Source organism: Lissotriton vulgaris, chromosome 12 (assembly GCF_964263255.1).
Source record: "Lissotriton vulgaris chromosome 12, aLisVul1.2, whole genome shotgun sequence".
Taxonomy (NCBI): domain Eukaryota; kingdom Metazoa; phylum Chordata; class Amphibia; order Caudata; family Salamandridae; genus Lissotriton; species Lissotriton vulgaris.
In genome coordinates this window covers 442,796,306-442,818,970 of record NC_141700.1, presented here as the reverse complement: position 1 = coordinate 442,818,970, position 22,665 = coordinate 442,796,306, and the positions used below count along the sequence as shown (strand labels likewise).

At 37.3% G+C, this 22,665-nt stretch overlaps 11 non-coding genes across 11 annotated transcripts; all 11 read left to right on the top strand.

The window, feature by feature from the left end:
- Positions 1 to 2,945: 2,945 nt before the first annotated feature.
- Positions 2,946 to 3,018, top strand: TRNAM-CAU (transfer RNA methionine (anticodon CAU)). Its single transcript has one exon. It is a non-coding gene; the product is annotated as a tRNA-Met (tRNA).
- Positions 3,019 to 3,454: 436 nt separating this feature from the next.
- Positions 3,455 to 3,528, top strand: TRNAT-AGU (transfer RNA threonine (anticodon AGU)). The gene has a single exon. It is a non-coding gene; the product is annotated as a tRNA-Thr (tRNA).
- Positions 3,529 to 3,965: 437 nt separating this feature from the next.
- On the top strand, positions 3,966 to 4,038 carry TRNAT-CGU (transfer RNA threonine (anticodon CGU)). The gene has a single exon. It is a non-coding gene; the product is annotated as a tRNA-Thr (tRNA).
- A 944-nt stretch (positions 4,039 to 4,982) lies between these two features.
- TRNAT-CGU (transfer RNA threonine (anticodon CGU)) lies at positions 4,983 to 5,055 on the top strand. Its single transcript has one exon. It is a non-coding gene; the product is annotated as a tRNA-Thr (tRNA).
- Positions 5,056 to 5,490: 435 nt separating this feature from the next.
- Positions 5,491 to 5,564, top strand: TRNAT-AGU (transfer RNA threonine (anticodon AGU)). The gene has a single exon. It is a non-coding gene; the product is annotated as a tRNA-Thr (tRNA).
- Positions 5,565 to 7,018: 1,454 nt separating this feature from the next.
- Positions 7,019 to 7,091, top strand: TRNAT-CGU (transfer RNA threonine (anticodon CGU)). Its single transcript has one exon. It is a non-coding gene; the product is annotated as a tRNA-Thr (tRNA).
- A 435-nt stretch (positions 7,092 to 7,526) lies between these two features.
- TRNAT-AGU (transfer RNA threonine (anticodon AGU)) lies at positions 7,527 to 7,600 on the top strand. The gene has a single exon. It is a non-coding gene; the product is annotated as a tRNA-Thr (tRNA).
- Positions 7,601 to 10,585: 2,985 nt separating this feature from the next.
- Positions 10,586 to 10,659, top strand: TRNAT-AGU (transfer RNA threonine (anticodon AGU)). Its single transcript has one exon. It is a non-coding gene; the product is annotated as a tRNA-Thr (tRNA).
- Positions 10,660 to 11,604: 945 nt separating this feature from the next.
- TRNAT-AGU (transfer RNA threonine (anticodon AGU)) lies at positions 11,605 to 11,678 on the top strand. Its single transcript has one exon. It is a non-coding gene; the product is annotated as a tRNA-Thr (tRNA).
- Positions 11,679 to 14,663: 2,985 nt separating this feature from the next.
- TRNAT-AGU (transfer RNA threonine (anticodon AGU)) lies at positions 14,664 to 14,737 on the top strand. Its single transcript has one exon. It is a non-coding gene; the product is annotated as a tRNA-Thr (tRNA).
- A 2,475-nt stretch (positions 14,738 to 17,212) lies between these two features.
- On the top strand, positions 17,213 to 17,285 carry TRNAT-CGU (transfer RNA threonine (anticodon CGU)). Its single transcript has one exon. It is a non-coding gene; the product is annotated as a tRNA-Thr (tRNA).
- The last annotated feature ends 5,380 nt before the right edge of the window (positions 17,286 to 22,665 follow it).

The following is a 22,665-nucleotide window of genomic DNA, read 5'->3' as shown; positions in this document are numbered from 1 at the left end:
AGTCGATGGCCCCACCGTCTTCCCTGATGCCAATGGCACTCCAAACCGCTTCATGAGAGTGCAAAATTCCAGTAAGGCCTGTGCACATTCCGTGTCGCCGGCTGGCCCCAAGAACAAAAAATCATCTAGGTAGTGCATAACCTGGGTATAGCCCGTGGCTCTGGTGAACGCCCATTGCAGAAAACAACTGAATTTCTCAAAATAAGCACAAGAGATGGAGCAACCCATTGGCATACATCTATCCATGTAGTAGCGTCCCTGAAACACAAAATCTAACAGACGCTGATCCTGTGGGTGTACCGGGAGCAACCGGAACGCTGACTCAATATCCGATTTAGCCATCAGCGCTCCGGGCCCCAGGCGATTCAACATGGCGACGGCCTCATCGAAGGATGCGTACCGCACCGAACAGATTCCTGGATCAATCGCATCGTTCACCGAAAGACCCCTAGGAGCCGACAAGTTATGAATTAACCTAAACTCACCTGGGTCCTTCTTGGGGACTACTCCCAACGGTGAACAAACAAAATTACTGACTGGCGGGTGCCTATATGGGCCAGCAACCCGGCCACGGGCAACCTCTTTTGCAATCTTACTTTCCACCACCGCCGTATTCTGCTGAACCGACAGTTGGTTTTTACACAGTGATTCCCCCCGAAAATCCCCCGCCGGGATGTGGAAACCATACGAGAAGCCGTCCCGCAACACCCCAGCGGAGACATGATCAGGGTATTCATTTAGCCAGGGGATCATTGCCATGATATCTACGGGGTTAGGTAGCGGTACCCCATGGTCGGCATTAGACCTGTTTGGCCCCTCCTCTACCCCCTGTATCACCATTCTTGGCTCTGCACGAACTCTCAGGGTGTGAAGAGTGTCCGCACCCTGCACACTCATGCCTGAACTTACATGTCCCTTGTGGCCTCGTGCACTTGCCTCTGTTAAAGTTCCAACAAACCCCTTTTTTACCCCCGTTCCCACCACTCCTCGGTTGGTGGTCACCAGCGGCGCCTGCTCGAAAGGGCGCCGCCGATTGATGGCGGGAGGGCGCCGACCCATTCCCGCCAAGCGAAGACGACTTTGTCGCGCCCGGCAGGAGCTGCTTCTGCCAAGAGATGGAGTCGAGACAATCCCACGTCAGAGATGAATCGTGCTCCTTGGCCTTACGAAACTTACTATCATAACCCAACCATTCATTGCCCTCATACGTTTCATAGAAATCCATTATACGTGTCTGATAGCAAGCCAATTTGGTCAAAACCTCGGGCTTACGTTCCCCCATGATCGCAGTAAACATCGCAAATGCCCTTGGCCCAATTTGAGATCGTCTCATCCACCCTGAATCCCGCCATTTTTGCCCGCCACACACTCGGGTGCCACAAATCCTTCTGACTTTTAACATACTCCACCTCGTGATGGTCAGTCAAGAGAGAAAACATATTCACATACTTATCAGCCCAAATCAATTCTTTCGTGGCCAGCGGAATATGTTGGACCACCTTTTCCCTTCTTGAGGGTAACGTTCCCTCCCTCGCCATTGGCAATGGCTGCTTACCCGAATCCATAGCTGGTCCCGCTGTTTTTCCAACGCCAGACGCCGGTCGTTCTGAGGGAACCTGTGGGGGGACAAGAGGGAGATTCGCCTTCGCGGCATCTCTCGATTGCCGCAACTGCTTCATTAGTAACCTGGCCTCTTCGGCCGTGTCTTCTGGTGCCGTAGCACCCTCAGTATTTTTGCCGAGCCATGCGGCTAACTGGGCGGCCAACTCCGGAGGCATATCCTCCTCGTTAGTGGGCGTAACTACAACCGGAATCGGTTGGCCCGCGTCCGGGATCGGAACCGGGGCCTTCACTGGACTAACCGGGCTTGCCGGGCGTGCCTCGGGAACTGGGGCCTCCCCCCCTGCCGCCCTATTCCTGGCCCTTTTACCTCTCCCAGCGGGGACTACTACCGGCAATGCTGGTCTGATGACTTTCTTCGGTCTGCCCGTATTGTTCATTGCCGCCATCTGTTTTTTCATGCTCGCCATATCCTCCATCAACATGCGAAGCATCTGGTCAGTCCCCGCCTTCTTTCCGGCCTTCTTGCCAGGCATCGTTGTCGGATATTCGATCCTTGTTGCTCAACGAGGTCCTGGATCCGAGGGTACGGAGTCGCTGAAAGAGAAACACAAAAATTACAAGTTCTCAAAAATTGCTCCTTGTTCCGTCGAGGGCTCACGTGCAATGAGAGGGTGCAGCTTCCGAGCACAGGAACAAGAGGATGCTTCTTTGGATTGTTGCTCCTTTTATTCCTCTTCGGGAGGGCGTGTACCCTCCTCCGGTATGCCTACGGGGCGTGGCCAACGGTGTAGGTGTCTAGGACAACCATTCTTGGGCGGGAAAAAGGCGCGCCCCGGCTACGCCGCTTCGGGCATACCAGCCGAGACACGCCCCCCGCCCAAAATGGTTTCCCGGGGGGGATCCGGGCCCCCTACCATACGTTCGGGGGGACCGAGTGGTCGCCCCTTTCCATTCTCATTGTTATATAACAAATCATTTTCATTAGGTCTTATTCCGATACAATTAAAATACAAAAGTCTGATTCATCTTACTGTTGAACAGATCATCTTAAACCTTATAAAAACAGAAGTATTTTCAAGATTATAGAATGAATACTGTTATTGCAAAATGAAAAAAATACATATCTATGAGAAAGACGTAGATGAAATTTCTACCTAGATTTGAGCAATATTAATACCTTCATAATTTTTTTTTTAAAGAATTCAAGAAATGAAATTGGGTTTTATAGGAGTACCTGTTTATTAAAACATATTAATACTTGCGTAGTGATTGATTATCTTTTCGTGTTTAAGATTACAATACATATAAAGAAGAATTTATAGCAGGAAACACATTTTCATCATCAACAATAAATTATTCATGCATTTCTTACTATTAACGTTGGTGCTGTGGCTTAGTGGTTAAAGCGCCTGTCTCATAAACAGGAAATCCTGAGTTCCAATCTCAGCAGCACCTGACTGTTTTCTCCATGCTTTCCGAATAATTTTCATCAAACAAATGTTGAATACAATTTAAGAATAAACATCTGGTTCTATGAACTTTAGAATAAGGTATCTTAAAAATTAAATAAAATGCTTGGTATTGTGAAGATTTTTGTAGGAAGGCATTGACTGAAATAGGGAAAAGAAAATGACAAAGAACAAGATAGAGGTGAGTGATCACTCTATTGTTGAATTCAACTAATCCATTCTTCAGCAAGGTATATTTAAAAAATGATATGAATAGGGTAAACTTCAAATTAGAGAGGTGTTTTTGAATAAGTGAAGAGTCTTCATTCATCTTAAATGTTTGAGTAGAGAAGTGTGTGAACTTAGAAAAGAATATGAAAGTGAAAAAGCAATATTCTCTTGAACACCATAAAGCAAAGTGTTTCAAACTTAAGAATCAAGTTGGTGCTGTGGCTTAGCTGGTTAAAGCGCCTGTCTAGTAAACAGGAGATCCTGAGTTCAACTCTCAGCAGTACCTTGCTTTTCTCATTGTTATATAACAAATCATTTTCATTAGGTCTTATTCCGATACAATTAAAATATAAAAGTCTGATTCATCTTACTGTTGAACAGATCATCTTTAACCTTATAAAAACCCAAGTATTTTCAAGATTATAGAATGAATACTGTTATTGCAAAATTAAAAAAATACTTATATATGAGAAAGACGTAGATGAAATGTCTACCTAGATCGGAGCAATATTATTACCTTCATGAAAAAAAGTTGTAAAGAATTCAAGAAATGAAATTGGGTTTTATAAGAGTACCTGTTTATTAAAACATATTAATCCTTGCGTAGTGATTGAGTATCTTTTCGTGTTTAAGATTACAAAACATATAAAGAAGAATTTATAGCAGAAAACATATTTTCATCATCAACAATAAATTATTTTTGCATTTCTTATTATTAAAGTTGGTGCTGTGGCTTAGTGGTTAAAGCGCCTGTCTCGTAAACAGGAAATCCTGAGTTCAAATCTCAGCAGCACCTAGCTGTTTTCTCCATGCTTTCCGAATAATTTTCATCAAACAAATGTTGAATACAATTTAAGAATAAACATCTGGTTCTATGAACTTTAGAATAAGTTATCTTAAAAATTAAATAAAATGCTTGGTATTGTGAAGATTTTTGTAGGAAGGCATTGACTGAAATAGGGAAAAGAAAATGACAAAGAACAAGATAGAGGTGAGTGATCACTCTATTGTTGAATTCAACTAATCCATTCTTCAGCAAGGTATATTTTAAAATGATATGAATAGGGTAAACTTCAAATTAGAGAGGTGTTTTTGAATAAGTGAAGAGTCTTCATTCATCTTAAATGTTTGAGTAGAGAAGTGTGTGAACTTAGAAAAGAATATGAAAGTGAAAAAGCAATATTCTCTTGAACACCATAAAGAAAAGTGTTTCAAAATAAAGAATCAAGTGGGAGCTGTGGCTTAGCTGGTTAAATCACCTGTTTAGTAAAAAGGAGATCCTGAGTTCAAATCTCAGCAGCGCTTTGTTTTTCTCATTGTTATATAACAAATTATTTTCATTAGGTCTTATTCCGATACAATTAAAATATAAAAGTCTGATTCATCTTACTGTTGAACAGATCATCTTAAACCTTATAAAAACAGAAGTATTTTCAAGATTATAGAATGAATACTGTTATTGCAAAATGAAAAAAATACATATCTATGAGAAAGACGTAGATGAAATTTCTACCTAGATTTGAGCAATATTAATACCTTCATGATTTTTTTTTAAAGAATTCAAGAAATGAAATTGGGTTTTATAAGAGTACCTGTTTATTAAAACATATTAATACTTGCGTAGTGATTGAGTATCTTTTCGTGTTTAAGATTACAATACATATAAAGAAGAATTTATAGCAGGAAACACATTTTCATCATCAACAATAAATTATTTATGCATTTCTTACTATTAACGTTGGTGCTGTGGCTTAGTGGTTAAAGCACCTGTCTCGTAAACAGGAAATCCTGAGTTCAAATCTCAGTAGCACCTAACTGTTTTCTCCATGCTTTCCGAATAATTTTCATCAAACAAATGTTGAATACAATTTAAGAATAAACATCTGGTTCTATGAACTTTAGAATAAGTTATCTTTAAAATGTAATAAAATGCTTGGTATTGTGAAGATTTTTGTAGGAATGCGTTGACTGAAATAGGGAAAAGAAAATGACAAAGAACAAGATAGAGGTGAATGATCACTCCATTGTTGAATTCAAATAATCCATTCTTCAGCAAGGTATATTTTAAAATGATATGAATAGGGTAAACTTCAAATTAGAGAGGTGTTTTTAAATAAGTGAAGAATCTTCATTCATCTCAAGTGTTTGAGTAGAGAAGTGTGTGAACCTAGAAAAGAATATGAAAAGGAAAAAGCAATATTCTCTTGAACATCATAAAGAAAAGTGTTTCAAATTTAAGAATCAAGTGGGTGCTGTGGCTTAGCTGGTTAAAGCGCCTGTCTAGTAAACAGGAGATCCTGAGTTCAACTCTCAGCAGTGCCTTGCTTTTCTCATTGTTATATAACAATTCATTTTCATTAGGTCTTATTCCGATACAATTAAAATATAAAAGTCTGATTCATCTTACTGTTGAACAGATCATCTTTAACCTTATAAAAACCCAAGTATTTTCAAGATCATAGAATGAATACTGTTATTGCAAAATGAAAAAAATACTTATCTATGAGAAAGACGTAGATGAAATGTCTACCTAGATTGGAGCAATATTATTACCTTCATGACATTTTTTTTTAAAGAATTCAAGAAATGAAATTGGGTTTTATAAGAGTACCTGTTTATTAAAACATATTAATCCTTGCGTAGTGATTGAGTATCTTTTTGTGTTTAAGATTACAACACATATAAAGAAGAATTTATAGCAGAAAACATATTTTCATCATCAACAATGAATTATTTATGCATTTTTTACTATTAAAGTTGGTGCTGTGGCTTAGTGGTTAAAGCGCCTGTCTCATAAACAGGAAATCATGAGTTAGAATCTCAGCATCACCTAACTGTTTTCTCCATGCTTTCCAAATAATTTACATCAAACAAGTGTTGAATACAATTTAAGAATAAACATCTGGTTCTATGAACTTTAGAATAAGTTATCTTAAAAATTAAATAAAATGCTTGGTATTGTGAAGATTTTTGTAGGAATGCATTGACTGAAATAGGGAAAAGAAAATGACAAAGAACAAGATAGAGGTGAATGATCACTCTATTGTTGAATTCAACTAATCCATTCTTCAGCAAGGTATATTTTAAAATGATATGAATAGGGTAAACTTCAAATTAGAGAGGTGTTTTTGAACAAGTGAAGAGTCTTCATTCATCTTAAGTGTTTGAGTAGAGAAGTGTGTGAACTTAGAAAAGAATATGAAAGTGAAAAAGCAATATTATCTTGAACACCATAAAGAAAAGTCTTTCAAAATAAAGAATCAAGTGGGTGCTGTGGCTTAGCTGGTTAAAGCACCTGTTTAGTAAAGAGGAGATCCTGAGTTCAACTCTCAGCAGTGCCTTGCTTTTCTCATTGTTATATAACAAATCATTTTCATTAGGTCTTATTCCGATACAATTAAAATATAAAAGTCTGATTCATCTTACTGTTGAACAGATCATCTTAAACCTTATAAAAACAGAAGTATTTTCAAGATTATAGAATGAATACTGTTATTGCAAAATGAAAAAAATACATATCTATGAGAAAGACGTAGATGAAATTTCTACCTAGATTTGAGCAATATTAATACCTTCATGATTTTTTTTTAAAGAATTCAAGAAATGAAATTGGGTTTTATAAGAGTACCTGTTTATTAAAACATATTAATACTTGCGTAGTGATTGAGTATCTTTTCGTGTTTAAGATTACAATACATATAAAGAAGAATTTATAGCAGGAAACACATTTTCATCATCAACAATAAATTATTTATGCATTTCTTACTATTAACGTTGGTGCTGTGGCTTAGTGGTTAAAGCACCTGTCTCGTAAACAGGAAATCCTGAGTTCAAATCTCAGTAGCACCTAACTGTTCTCTCCATGCTTTCCGATTAATTTTCATCAAACAAATGTTGAATACAATTTAAGAATAAACATCTGGTTCTATGAACTTTAGAATAAGTTATCTTAAAAATGTAATAAAATGCTTGGTATTGTGAAGATTTTTGTAGGAATGCGTTGACTGAAATAGGGAAAAGAAAATGACAAAGAACAAGATAGAGGTGAATGATCACTCCATTGTTGAATTCAAATAATCCATTCTTCAGCAAGGTATATTTTAAAATGATATGAATAGGGTAAACTTCAAATTAGAGAGGTGTTTTTGAATAAGTGAAGAATCTTCATTCATCTCACGTGTTTGAGTAGAGAAGTGTGTGAACCTAGAAAAGAATATGAAAAGGAAAAAGCAATATTCTCTTGAACATCATAAAGAAAAGTGTTTCAAATTTAAGAATCAAGTGGGTGCTGTGGCTTAGCTGGTTAAAGCGCCTGTCTAGTAAACAGGAGATCCTGAGTTCAACTCTCAGCAGTGCCTTGCTTTTCTCATTGTTATATAACAATTCATTTTCATTAGGTCTTATTCCGATACAATTAAAATATAAAAGTCTGATTCATCTTACTGTTGAACAGATCATCTTTAACCTTATAAAAACCCAAGTATTTTCAAGATCATAGAATGAATACTGTTATTGCAAAATGAAAAAAATACTTATCTATGAGAAAGACGTAGATGAAATGTCTACCTAGATTGGAGCAATATTATTACCTTCATGACATTTTTTTTTAAAGAATTCAAGAAATGAAATTGGGTTTTATAAGAGTACCTGTTTATTAAAACATATTAATCCTTGCGTAGTGATTGAGTATCTTTTTGTGTTTAAGATTACAACACATATAAAGAAGAATTTATAGCAGAAAACATATTTTCATCATCAACAATGAATTATTTATGCATTTTTTACTATTAAAGTTGGTGCTGTGGCTTAGTGGTTAAAGCGCCTGTCTCATAAACAGGAAATCATGAGTTAGAATCTCAGCATCACCTAACTGTTTTCTCCATGCTTTCCGAATAATTTACATCAAACAAGTGTTGAATACAATTTAAGAATAAACATCTGGTTCTATGAACTTTAGAATAAGTTATCTTAAAAATTAAATAAAATGCTTGGTATTGTGAAGATTTTTGTAGGAATGCATTGACTGAAATAGGGAAAAGAAAATGACAAAGAACAAGATAGAGGTGAATGATCACTCTATTGTTGAATTCAACTAATCCATTCTTCAGCAAGGTATATTTTAAAATGATATGAATAGGGTAAACTTCAAATTAGAGAGGTGTTTTTGAACAAGTGAAGAGTCTTCATTCATCTTAAGTGTTTGAGTAGAGAAGTGTGTGAACTTAGAAAAGAATATGAAAGTGAAAAAGCAATATTATCTTGAACACCATAAAGAAAAGTCTTTCAAAATAAAGAATCAAGTGGGTGCTGTGGCTTAGCTGGTTAAAGCACCTGTTTAGTAAAAAGGAGATCCTGAGTTCAACTCTCAGCAGTGCCTTGCTTTTCTCATTGTTACATAACAAATCATTTTCATTAGGTCTTATTCCGATACAATTAAAATATAAAAGTCTGATTCATCTTACTGTTGAACAGATCATCTTAAACCTTATAAAAACCCAAGTATTTTCAAGTTTATAGAATGAATACTGTTATTGCAAAATGAAAAAAAGACATATCTATGAGAAAGACGTAGATGAAATGTCTACCTAGATCGGAGCAATATTATTACCTTCATGAAAAAAAAGTTGTAAAGAATTCAAGAAATGAAATTGGGTTTTATAAGAGTACCTGTTTATTAAAACATATTAATCCTTGCGTAGTGATTGAGTATCTTTTCGTGTTTAAGATTACAATACATATAAAGAAGAATTTCTAGCAGAAAACACATTTTCATCATCAACAATAAATTATTTATGCATTTTTTACTATTACTGTTGGTGCTGTGGCTTAGTGGTTGAAGCTCCTGTCTCGTAAACAGAAAATCCTGAGTTCAAATCTCAGCAGCATTTAACTGTTTTCTCCATGCTTTCCGAATATTTTTCATCAAACAAGTGTTGAATACAATTTAAGTATAAACATCTGGTTCTATGAACTTTAGAATAAGTTATCTTAAAAATTAAATAAAATACTTGGTATTGTGAAGATTTTTGTAGGAATGCATTGATTGAAATAGGGAAAAGAAAATGACAAAGAACAAGATAGAGGTGAATGATCACTCTATTGTTGAATTCAACTAATCCATTCTTCAGCAAGGTATATTTTAAAATGATATGAATAGGGTAAACTTCAAATTAGAGAGGTGTTTTTGAATAAGTGAAGAGTCTTCATTCATCTTAAGTTTATGAGTAGAGAAGTGTGTGAACTTAGAAAAGAATATGAAAGTGAAAAAGCAATATTCTCTTGAACACCATAAAGAAAAGTGTTTCAAATTTAAGAATCAAGTGGGTGCTGTGGCTTAGCTGGTTAAAGCGCCTGTCTAGTAAACAAGAGATCCTGAGTTCAACTCTCAGCAGTGCCTTGCTTTTCTCATTGTTATATAACAAATCATTTTCATTAGGTCTTATTCCGATACAATTCAAATATAAAAGTCTGATTCATCTTACTGTTGAACAGATCATCTTTAACCTTATAAAAACCCAAGTATTTTCAAGATTATAGAATGAATACTGTTATTGCAAAATGAAAAAATACTTATCTATGAGAAAGACGTAGATGAAATGTCTACCTAGATCGGAGCAATATTATTACCTTCATGAAAAAATAAGTTGTAAAGAATTCAAGAAATGAAATTGGGTTTTATAAGAGTACCTGTTTATTAAAACATATTAATCCTTGCGTAGTGATTGAGTATCTTTTCGTGTTTAAGATTACAATACATATAAAGAAGAATTTATAGCAGAAAACACATTTTCATCATCAACAATGAATTATTTATGCATTTCTTACTATTAACGTTGGTGCTGTGGCTTAGTGGTTAAAGCGCCTGTGTCGTACACAGGAAATCCTGAGTTCAAATCTGAGCAGCACCTAACTGTTTTCTCCATGCTTTCCGAATAATTTTCATCAAACAAATGTTGAATACAATTTAAGAATAAACATCTGGTTCTATGAACTTTAGAATAAGTTATCTTAAAAATTAAATAAAATGCTTGGTATTGTGAAGATTTTTGTAGGAATGCATTGACTGAAATAGGGAAAAGAAAATGACAAAGAACAAGATAGAGGTGAATGATCACTCTATTGTTGAATTCAACTAATCCATTCTTCAGCAAGGTAGATTTTAAAATGATATGAATAGGGTAAACTTCAAATTAGAAAGGTGTTTTTGAATAAGTGAAGAGTCTTCATTCATCTTAAGTGTTTGAGTAGAGAAGTGTGTGAACTTAGAAAATAATATGAAAGTGAAAAAGCAATATTCTCTTGAACACCATAAAGAAAAGTGTTTCAAATTTAAGAATCAAGTGGGTGCTGTGGCTTAGCTGGTTAAAGCGCCTGTCTAGTAAACAGGAGATCCTGAGTTCAACTCTCAGCAGTGCCTTGCTTTTCTCATTGTTATATAACAAATCATTTTCATTAGGTCTTATTCCGATACAATTAAAATATAAAAGTCTGATTCATCTTACTGTTGAACAGATCATATTTAACCTTATAAAAACCCAAGTATTTTCAAGATCATAGAATGAATACTGTTATTGCAAAATGAAAAAAATACATATCTATGAGAAAGACGTAGATGAAATGTCTACCTAGATTGGAGCAATATTATTACCTTCATGAAAAAAAATTGTAAAGAATTCAAGAAATGAAATTGGGTTTTATAAGAGTACCTGTTTATTAAAACATATTAATACTTGCGTAGTGATTGAGTATGTTTTCGTGTTTAAGATTACAATACATATAAAGAAGAATTTATAGCAGGAAACACATTTTCATCATCAACAATGAATTATTTATGCATTTTGTAATATTTTTGTTGGTGCTGTGGCTTAGTGGTTAAAGCTCCTGTCTCGTAAACAGGAAATCATGAGTTCAAATATCAGCAGCACCCAACTGTTTTCTCCTTGCTTTCCGAATAATTTTCATCAAACAAGTGTTGAATACAATTTAAGAATAAACATCTGGTTCTATGAACTTTAGAATAAGTTATCTTAAAAATTAGATAAAATGCTTGGTATTGTGAAGATTTTTGTAGGAATGCATTGCCTGAAATAGGGAAAAGAAAATGACAAAGAACAAGATAGAGGTGAATGATCACTCCATTGTTGAATTCAAATAATCCATTCTTCAGCAAGGTATATTTTAAAATGATATGAATAGGGTAAACTTCAAATTAGAGAGGTGTTTTTGAATAAGTGAAGAATCTTCATTCATCTCACGTGTTTGAGTAGAGAAGTGTGTGAACCTAGAAAAGAATATGAAAAGGAAAAAGCAATATTCTCTTGAACATCATAAAGAAAAGTGTTTCAAATTTAAGAATCAAGTGGGTGCTGTGGCTTAGCTGGTTAAAGCGCCTGTCTAGTAAACAGGAGATCCTGAGTTCAACTCTCAGCAGTGCCTTGCTTTTCTCATTGTTATATAACAATTCATTTTCATTAGGTCTTATTCCGATACAATTAAAATATAAAAGTCTGATTCATCTTACTGTTGAACAGATCATCTTTAACCTTATAAAAACCCAAGTATTTTCAAGATCATAGAATGAATACTGTTATTGCAAAATGAAAAAAATACTTATCTATGAGAAAGACGTAGATGAAATGTCTACCTAGATTGGAGCAATATTATTACCTTCATGACATTTTTTTTTAAAGAATTCAAGAAATGAAATTGGGTTTTATAAGAGTACCTGTTTATTAAAACATATTAATCCTTGCGTAGTGATTGAGTATCTTTTTGTGTTTAAGATTACAACACATATAAAGAAGAATTTATAGCAGAAAACATATTTTCATCATCAACAATGAATTATTTATGCATTTTTTACTATTAAAGTTGGTGCTGTGGCTTAGTGGTTAAAGCGCCTGTCTCATAAACAGGAAATCATGAGTTAGAATCTCAGCATCACCTAACTGTTTTCTCCATGCTTTCCGAATAATTTACATCAAACAAGTGTTGAATACAATTTAAGAATAAACATCTGGTTCTATGAACTTTAGAATAAGTTATCTTAAAAATTAAATAAAATGCTTGGTATTGTGAAGATTTTTGTAGGAATGCATTGACTGAAATAGGGAAAAGAAAATGACAAAGAACAAGATAGAGGTGAATGATCACTCTATTGTTGAATTCAACTAATCCATTCTTCAGCAAGGTATATTTTAAAATGATATGAATAGGGTAAACTTCAAATTAGAGAGGTGTTTTTGAACAAGTGAAGAGTCTTCATTCATCTTAAGTGTTTGAGTAGAGAAGTGTGTGAACTTAGAAAAGAATATGAAAGTGAAAAAGCAATATTATCTTGAACACCATAAAGAAAAGTCTTTCAAAATAAAGAATCAAGTGGGTGCTGTGGCTTAGCTGGTTAAAGCACCTGTTTAGTAAAAAGGAGATCCTGAGTTCAACTCTCAGCAGTGCCTTGCTTTTCTCATTGTTACATAACAAATCATTTTCATTAGGTCTTATTCCGATACAATTAAAATATAAAAGTCTGATTCATCTTACTGTTGAACAGATCATCTTAAACCTTATAAAAACCCAAGTATTTTCAAGTTTATAGAATGAATACTGTTATTGCAAAATGAAAAAAATACATATCTATGAGAAAGACGTAGATGAAATGTCTACCTAGATCGGAGCAATATTATTACCTTCATGAAAAAAAAGTTGTAAAGAATTCAAGAAATGAAATTGGGTTTTATAAGAGTACCTGTTTATTAAAACATATTAATCCTTGCGTAGTGATTGAGTATCTTTTCGTGTTTAAGATTACAATACATATAAAGAAGAATTTCTAGCAGAAAACACATTTTCATCATCAACAATAAATTATTTATGCATTTTTTACTATTACTGTTGGTGCTGTGGCTTAGTGGTTGAAGCTCCTGTCTCGTAAACAGAAAATCCTGAGTTCAAATCTCAGCAGCATTTAACTGTTTTCTCCATGCTTTCCGAATATTTTTCATCAAACAAGTGTTGAATACAATTTAAGTATAAACATCTGGTTCTATGAACTTTAGAATAAGTTATCTTAAAAATTAAATAAAATACTTGGTATTGTGAAGATTTTTGTAGGAATGCATTGATTGAAATAGGGAAAAGAAAATGACAAAGAACAAGATAGAGGTGAATGATCACTCTATTGTTGAATTCAACTAATCCATTCTTCAGCAAGGTATATTTTAAAATGATATGAATAGGGTAAACTTCAAATTAGAGAGGTGTTTTTGAATAAGTGAAGAGTCTTCATTCATCTTAAGTTTATGAGTAGAGAAGTGTGTGAACTTAGAAAAGAATATGAAAGTGAAAAAGCAATATTCTCTTGAACACCATAAAGAAAAGTGTTTCAAATTTAAGAATCAAGTGGGTGCTGTGGCTTAGCTGGTTAAAGTGCCTGTCTAGTAAACAAGAGATCCTGAGTTCAACTCTCAGCAGTGCCTTGCTTTTCTCATTGTTATATAACAAATCATTTTCATTAGGTCTTATTCCGATACAATTCAAATATAAAAGTCTGATTCATCTTACTGTTGAACAGATCATCTTTAACCTTATAAAAACCCAAGTATTTTCAAGATTATAGAATGAATACTGTTATTGCAAAATGAAAAAATACTTATCTATGAGAAAGACGTAGATGAAATGTCTACCTAGATCGGAGCAATATTATTACCTTCATGAAAAAATAAGTTGTAAAGAATTCAAGAAATGAAATTGAGTTTTATAAGAGTACCTGTTTATTAAAACATATTAATCCTTGCGTAGTGATTGAGTATCTTTTCGTGTTTAAGATTACAATACATATAAAGAAGAATTTATAGCAGAAAACACATTTTCATCATCAACAATGAATTATTTATGCATTTCTTATTATTAACGTTGGTGCTGTGGCTTAGTGGTTAAAGCGCCTGTGTCGTATACAGGAAATCCTGAGTTCAAATCTGAGCAGCACCTAACTGTTTTCTCCATGCTTTCCGAATAATTTTCATCAAACAAATGTTGAATACAATTTAAGAATAAACATCTGGTTCTATGAACTTTAGAATAAGTTATCTTAAAAATTAAATAAAATGCTTGGTATTGTGAAGATTTTTGTAGGAATGCATTGACTGAAATAGGGAAAAGAAAATGACAAAGAACAAGATAGAGGTGAATGATCACTCTATTGTTGAATTCAACTAATCCATTCTTCAGCAAGGTAGATTTTAAAATGATATGAATAGGGTAAACTTCAAATTAGAAAGGTGTTTTTGAATAAGTGAAGAGTCTTCATTCATCTTAAGTGTTTGAGTAGAGAAGTGTGTGAACTTAGAAAATAATATGAAAGTGAAAAAGCAATATTCTCTTGAACACCATAAAGAAAAGTGTTTCAAATTTAAGAATCAAGTGGGTGCTGTGGCTTAGCTGGTTAAAGCGCCTGTCTAGTAAACAGGAGATCCTGAGTTCAACTCTCAGCAGTGCCTTGCTTTTCTCATTGTTATATAACAAATCATTTTCATTAGGTCTTATTCCGATACAATTAAAATATAAAAGTCTGATTCATCTTACTGTTGAACAGATCATATTTAACCTTATAAAAACCCAAGTATTTTCAAGATCATAGAATGAATACTGTTATTGCAAAATGAAAAAAATACATATCTATGAGAAAGACGTAGATGAAATGTCTACCTAGATTGGAGCAATATTATTACCTTCATGAAAAAAAATTGTAAAGAATTCAAGAAATGAAATTGGGTTTTATAAGAGTACCTGTTTATTAAAACATATTAATACTTGCGTAGTGATTGAGTATGTTTTCGTGTTTAAGATTACAATACATATAAAGAAGAATTTATAGCAGGAAACACATTTTCATCATCAACAATGAATTATTTATGCATTTTGTACTATTTTTGTTGGTGCTGTGGCTTAGTGGTTAAAGCTCCTGTCTCGTAAACAGGAAATCATGAGTTCAAATATCAGCAGCACCCAACTGTTTTCTCCTTGCTTTCCGAATAATTTTCATCAAACAAGTGTTGAATACAATTTAAGAATAAACATCTGGTTCTATGAACTTTAGAATAAGTTATCTTAAAAATTAGATAAAATGCTTGGTATTGTGAAGATTTTTGTAGGAATGCATTGCCTGAAATAGGGAAAAGAAAATGACAAAGAACAAGATAGAGGTGAATGATCACTCTATTGTTGAATTCAACTAATGCATTCTTCAGCAAGGTATATTTTAAAATGATATGAATAGGGTAAACTTCAAATTAGAGAGGTGTTTTTGAATAAGTGAAGAGTCTTCATTCATCTTAAGTGTTTGAGTAGAGAAGTGTGTGAACTTAGAAAATAATATGAAAGTGAAAAAGCAATATTCTCTTGAACACCATAAAGAAAAGTGTTTCAAAATAAAGAATCAAGTGGGTGCTGTGGCTTAGCTGGTTAAAGCACCTGTTTAGTAAAAAGGAGATCCTGAGTTCAAATCTCAGCAGCGCCTTGCTTTTCTCATTGTCATATAACAAATCATTTTCATTAGGTCATATTCCGATACAATTAAAATATAAAAGTCTGATTCATCTTACTGTTGAACAGATCATCTTAAACTTTATAAAAACAGAAGTATTTTCAAGATTATAGTATGAATACTGTTATTGCAAAATGAATAAAATACATATCTATGAGAAAGACGTAGATGAAATTTCTACCTAGATTTGAGCAATATTAATACCTTCATGAAAAAAAATTGTAAAGAATTCAAGAAATGAAATTGGGTTTTATAAGAGTACCTGTTTATTAAAACATATTTATCCTTGGGTAGTGATTGAGTATCTTTTCGTGTTTAAGATTACAATACATATAAAGAAGAATTTATAGCAGAAACACATTTTCATCATCAACAGTAAATTATTTATGCAGTTTTTTACTATTAACGTTGGTGCTGTGGCTTAGGGGTTAAAGCGCCTGTCTTGTAAACAGGAAATCCTGAGTTCAAATCACAGCTGCACCTAACTGTTTTCTCCATGCTTTCTGAATAATTTTCATCAAACAAGTGTTGAATGCAATTTAAGAATAAACATCTGGTTCTATGAACTTTAGAATAAGTTATCTTGAAAATTAAATAAAATGCTTGGTATTGTGAAGATTTTTGTAGGAATGCATTGACTGAAATACAGAAAAGAAAATGACAAAGAACAAGATAGAGGTGAATGATCACTCTATTGTTGAATTCAACTAATCCATTCTTCAGCAAGGTATATTTTAAAATGATAAGAATAGGGTAAACTTCAAATTAGAGAGGTGTTTTTGAATAAGTGAAGAGTCTTCATTCATCTTAAGTGTTTGAGTAGAGAAGTGTGTGAACTTAGAAAAGAATATGAAAGTGAAAAAGTAATATTCTCTTGCACACCATAAAGAAAAGTGTTTCAAAATTAAGCATCAAGTGGGTGCTGTGGCTTAGCTGGTTAAAGGGCCTGTCTAGTAAATAGGAGATCCTGAGTTCAACTCTCAGCAGAGCCTTGCTTTTCTCATTGTTATATAACAAATCATTTTCATTAGGTCTTATTTCGATACAATTAAAATATAAAATTTTGATTCATCTTACTGTTGAACAGATCATCTTAAACCTTATAAAAACCCAAGTATTTTTAAGATTATAGAATGAATACTGTTATTGCAAAATGAAAAAAATACATATCTATGAGAAAGACGTAGATGAAATTTCTACCTAGATTTGAGCAATATTAATACCTTCATGAAAAAAAATTGTAATGAATTCAAGAAATGAAATTGGGTTTTATAAGAGTACCTGTTTATTAAAACATATTAATACTTGCGTAGTGATTGAGTATCTTTTCGTGTTTAAGATTACAATACATATAAAGAAGAATTCATAGCAGGAAACATATTTTCATCATCAACAATAAATTATTTATGCATTTCTTACTATTAAAGTTGGTGCTGTGGCTTAGTGGTTAAAGCGCCTGTCTCGTAAACAGGAAATCCTGAGTTCAAATCTCAGCAGCACCTAGCTGTTTTCTCCATGCTTTCCGAATAATTTTCATCAAACAAATGTTGAATACAATTTAAGAATAAACATCTGGTTCTATGAACTTTAGAATAAGTTATCTTAAAAATTAAATAAAATGCTTGGTATTGTGAAGATTTTTGTAGGAAGGCATTGACTGAAATAGGGAAAAGAAAATGACAAAGAACAAGATAGAGGTGAGTGATCACTCTATTGTTGAATTCAACTAATCCATTCTTCAGCAAGGTATATTTTAAAATGATATGAATAGGGTAAACTTCAAATTAGAGAGGTGTTTTTTGAATAAGTGAAGAGTCTTCATTCATCTTAAATGTTTGAGTAGAGAAGTGTGTGAACTTAGAAAAGAATATGAAAGTGAAAAAGCAATATTCTCTTGAACACCATAAAGAAAAGTGTTTCAAACTAAAGAATCAAGTGGGTGCTGTGGCTTAGCTGGTTAAAGCACCTGTTTAGTAAAAAGGATATCCTGAGATCAAATCTCAGCAGCGCCTTGCTTTTCTCATTGTTATATAACAAATCATTTTCATTAGGTCTTATTCCGATACTATTAAAATATAAAAGTCTGATTCATCTTACTGTTGAACAGATCATCTTAAACCTTATAGGAGCAGAAGTATTTTCAAGATTATAGAATGAATACTGTTATTGCAAAATGAAAAAAATACATATCTATGAGAAAGACGTAGATGTAATGTCTACCTAGATTGGAGCAATATTATTACCTTCATGAAAAAAAATTGTAAAGAATTCAAGAAATGAAATTGGGTTTTATAAGAGTACCTGTTTATTAAAACATATCAATCCTTGTGTAGTGATTGAGTATTTTTTCGTGTTTAAGATTACAATACATATAAAGAAGAATTTATAGCAGAAAACACATTTTCATCATCAACAATGAATTATTTATGCATTTTTTACTATTAACGTTGGTGATGTGGCTTAGCTCGTTAACCCCTTCCATGCGGCCGCGATTCCCCTGGTGTGCTGTAAACAGCACGAACAGGGGCGGGCCGTGACGAACCCCAGCCGTCATCAGCACATATGGCCGGGATGCCCGTCACCCCCTCCCAACACAATCCCCAATGAAGGGAGACGAACGCAGTTCTGAACTTTTGGAAGGCGGGAGGGAGTTACCCTCCCGGCCGTATTTATTAAAATATGAAACAAAATTAAAACATTAAATAAAAGTTTCATATCATGTACAATTTTCATTTATTACATTTCGATGAAGACATGTTCATTGGCTAACCTTAACAAATCTCTAATACAAAGGTTTTCCTAGCCGAGTCTAACATCCTGCAAATGCATATTTTCTAAATTAAAATTGTACATCCTAGCATTACGGGCCAACGGCAAGGTCGCAACTGGTGTCAGATCCCTACTACCAAAACTCTCGCCCTCACGGTGTGAGTGGCGCATTCGCAGAGGACTGTACCCTTTGTGCCAACTCCAATTTCCCTTGTCTTGTTGGGGGCCCCCCCATTTAAACTCAACGCCATCTTAAAGGTCGTCCGAGGACCCGTGTGAGGTGTCTGTAAGAAGGCAGCATGGACTCCCCCTCCCACCCCACACTGTCTATCACATCCGCCGTCGCGGATATCCGGGCCCCGGGAAATTCGTAGGAGGGGCATATAGCCGCCTCCTCCCCTGGAAGGGGTCTATGGCCGTCTTCCCCTAGGCGACCCATACTTAGTGGGTGCCGCCTCCCCGTGGGAGGGGCCAATGGCCGCCTCCCCCAGGCGTTCCCATCCATAGTGGGTGGCGCCCCCCTCTAGGGACCTTGAAATTACTGCTCACCGATCATGACCTTACCGCCCGACCAAAAAATAAAAACGACATTGATTACCTACTAAGGGAAAAAACATCATCTTGTCTACTTGCATGTTTGTCTATTGTGGAAAGGCCACCGTACCTGCCGTCACGAAGAGGCATCCTCGCGCGGGGATGGGTCCATCTAACATAGATGATGACTTGTTCCCTCTCCATAGGACTTCTTCTCTCTCTCTCCCTCTGCAGGGTCACCGAGGTCAGAACCCGGAAGACGGACAACCGGATGCAGTCCTACATGAACCCGGAAGTCCCGCCCCCGACTACATCCCGGAAGATATAAAAACCAGCGAACCACAACGAAGGAGGTTCCAACCCGCGGACTTGTGGCAGGAGGCAGCAAGGAAGGAACCGGAGCTGAGAGAGAGAGACGAGGAGTCGGAGATCCAAGTGGAAGGAGTGGAGGAGGACGCCGACGGCGACGTGTGGTCTGAGGACTGGTGGAGTCCTCAGGAGGTGGCTGGAGAGCGGCCGCAACTCACCAGGGAGTTGCGGCGGGCCACGTGAGTAACCGTCATCCGTCTCCGTGTGCCGTTTGTAGATAGTTGTAATTAGTGTAAATAGTATAGAGCTGCACCTACTTGAGCACGAGAGCACTGTATATATATCTTTAGATAGACCCCCACCTTCCTACACCTCGAGCACCCTGTCGACCCTTGGTCTCCCCTCCTATTTGTCGGCCTCTCCCACCTCCCCGTGTTACCCGTCCCTCACTATCCACTTTCTGTATCCCCACCACCTGGTGTCGGTGATAGTTGTACATCCTGAGAGGAGCGAAAGACTAACGGTCCTCTATTTTTTCTCTCGCCCCAAACCTCCGAGGCTCACCAACAGAAGTCAAAGACCCGACGGCACTTCCGAGAGGGAAGACTTACACCATCCGGACGACATCAGCCCAGCAGCCGGAGCTCTTCCCTTCCCTCACCGACCGGACGTCTTCTCTACCTCGGGCTTCCCCAAGAGAACACCATCGACCCCCTTTTTGTTCAGAGACTTATAATCCACACCTACCTGTGTCTACAATAAAAACTCGCTAAACATAGCGCACTATATCTGGCCTCCCCGCCTGTTATTCCGGCCCGCCGAATCCCACACCCCACAAGTGGTGTCAGAAGTGGGATCTCCCGGAGGCATGGAGGCCGCAGTCAAGAAGCTGGCCGAAAGCCAGGAGCAGCTCGGACAAATGATGGAAAGATTCCTGAAGACAGCGGAGGATGACCGGGGCCAACTCCACGACGTCCTGAAAGGGCAAGGAACTGCCCAGGACCAGGCCCTAGGGAAGCTCACAGAGGCAATGGGACAGCAGAGGCCTCTGGCTCCCTTGCCGTCGGTCGTCTTACAAAAGTATGTCGCGGGGGAAGACCCCGACTTCTTTTTCACAAATTTTGAAAGACTGGCTCAAGCGGCCAACTGGCCTGAAAATCGCTGGGGTCATTACTTGGGTCCGTTGCTGACCGGGGAGCTACAATCGGCATATCAACAGGCCAACATACAGGGGCAGACGCCGTATGCCGATATTAAAAAGTGCATCCTCGAGCGTCTGGGGATAGACGAGGAATCCTATAGGATCCGCTTAAGACAAGTCCGAGAGGGGCCCCAAGAAACACCTCGGGCCCTCTCTTATCGCATTCAGGATCTAACATCCCGGTGGTTGAAAACCACTACATCTACTAAAGAAGAAATAGTCGCTAAGATAAACCTGGAACAATTCCTCGCCTCCCTTTACCCGAGCACCCAAAAATGGGTACGGCAGCATGCTCACCTGACGCTCGATCGGGCAGTCGAGATAGCCAGTGCCTACAGCAAAGCCCAAGAAGTTCAGAAGAACAAAGAAGATCACCTCCCTCGGGGCCCTCATGGAAGCCACATCCGGCCCCCTCGGCCACCTGTTCCCCGAAGAGCTGAACCTGTTCCTTTCGTGCCCTATCCGATGATGCCTCGACCAAACCCACCCGGACCACAATGTTATCACTGCGGTGGTTTTGGACACATTGCCCGTCATTGCCCCCAGAAGGAGGAGCCTATGGAAATCGGGGTGACTCGGAATTATGTGTGCCTTACCGCAGGAACCTCACCCCCACCGTTTAGGTGTCCTGTGAAAATCAACAACCACCCCCTTATGGCGCTGGCCGACACTGGATGTAGACACAGCGTGGTACGACCTCAGGACCTGCCGAAACCAGTCGGCCCTGTCACAGGGTCAGTAGCCATCAAGTGCGTACATGGAGACACCAAAAGCTACCCCACAGCACGAGTCACAGTACAAACCAGTACTGACCACGGAAGAGCCCTGAATGTAGGACTGATCCCTAACTTGCCAGAACAAGCCATTCTGGGTAGTGATTATAGTGGTCTCCCCCTTCTCCTAAGGGACACTACCAATTCCCTGGAAAAGTGGTGGAAGGAAGCCCCCTTTTCCCAAAACCACACCTTGAGTCCCTCTTCCGAGAAGCAGACCAAAACGAAAAGCCAAAAGAAAAAGGAAAGACGGAGGTACACAGAAGCATATCCGGTACAAGAGGCGCAGCATCCCTGGGAAACGGACCGTGAATTTAGAGCTGCACAGCAAGAAGATCCCATCCTGCAAAATGCATGGGGGCAGGCCCTTGACGACGAGGACCCGTTACATGTAGGTCCCTACTTCTTCCGGTCTAGAGGCCTGTTGTATCGAAAAGCGGACCCCCAGAAACTTCCCCAGTTAGTTATTCCGGTTCCATTCCGGGACAAGGTGTTGTTCCTTGCGCATAGTCATCTCCTGGGCGGCCACTTCGGGGAAGAGAAGACAGGACAGGCAATACTCGAAAAATTCAACTGGCCGGGAGTGTATAGCCAAATCAAACAATACTGCAAGGAGTGTGCCATCTGTCAAAGGAATAGCCGCTACAGACCCCCGAAGGCACCCCTCCGGCCCCTTCCTCTCATAGACATACCCTTCAGCCGGGTAGGAATGGATCTTATCGGGCCCATGTTGCCCTCCAGGAGCGGTTGTAGATATGCCTTGGTGGTGGTGGACTATGCTACGCGCTTCCCGGAAGCCGTCGCCCTGAAACATCCCACCACCCAGAATATAGCGAAAGCCCTGGTGTCTATCTTTTCACGGGTAGGATTTCCACGAGAAATTTTAACGGACCAAGGAACCCCATTCGTGTCTGCCTTGATGCGCCAGGTATGCTTCCAGTTAGGTATCAAGCAGCTGAGAACCTCAGCGTACCACCCCCAGACGGATGGGTTAGTGGAACGCTACAACGCCACCCTAAAAGCCACTCTGAAAAAGCTATTGGATTTGGAAAGCAAGAGGTGGGAAGAGATGTTGCCCCTGGCTCTGTTCGCTATCCGGTGCAAAACCCAAAGTAGCACCGGATATTCCCCATATGAACTGTTGTATGGAAGACCTCCCAGAACCCTCTTAGATATGGCCCGCGAGGTTTGGGAGGCAGAACCTGATCGTACCCGGCCCCTTCCCGAGTATGTGGACAATCTAAAGACCCATCTCACTAAATCCGGGACATTGTACGACAACACATGGAAAAGGCC